The following is a 598-nucleotide window of genomic DNA, read 5'->3' as shown; positions in this document are numbered from 1 at the left end:
ACCTGAGAATGGAAGGGATGGCCTGAGGGCATCACAGGAGGAGGCAGGTCTCCACTCTTTACAGCCTCAGAATTGCAAAGGTCAGGGACTTTGCCTTGAGGGGAAAGCCACAATACCCCTGCTCCAGAATGGCAGTGGCAGTTGCCCAATACAGAGCCATGGCTCCATATACCACAGCCATTATAAACTGTGGCTGACAATTGGCTTACTCCCGAGGACTGACAGACATTAGCCAGAGCCACCCTCTCTGGGGGGTGGGGGGTTATCTCCTATGGAAATCAGAGTATATGAAAAACTGCAAATATACTGCCAATCAAAATGCACAAGCTGGCAGTGGATGGAATTTAGATATGTTAACAGGGAGCGGTAATTATGTCATCAAGGATGCACAAATGCGGTATGATGCAGGTCTTTATGCTCAAATCCAAGCAGCTGCCACTAAGGCATGGAAAAAACTGCCCAGTAAAGGGATGTAAGTTCTTCCCTCACTAATATTAAACAAGGGCCAGATGAGACTTTTACAGAATTTGTCTACCTTGCTCACTGTAGGTGGGAGGATCTTTGGCAATGCTGATGCAGGTACAAAATTTGTTAAACA

Source organism: Octodon degus, unplaced genomic scaffold, assembly GCF_000260255.1.
Source record: "Octodon degus isolate 3935 unplaced genomic scaffold, OctDeg1.0 scaffold00332, whole genome shotgun sequence".
NCBI classification, from domain to species: domain Eukaryota; kingdom Metazoa; phylum Chordata; class Mammalia; order Rodentia; family Octodontidae; genus Octodon; species Octodon degus.
Note: the sequence above shows the minus strand (reverse complement) of the source record.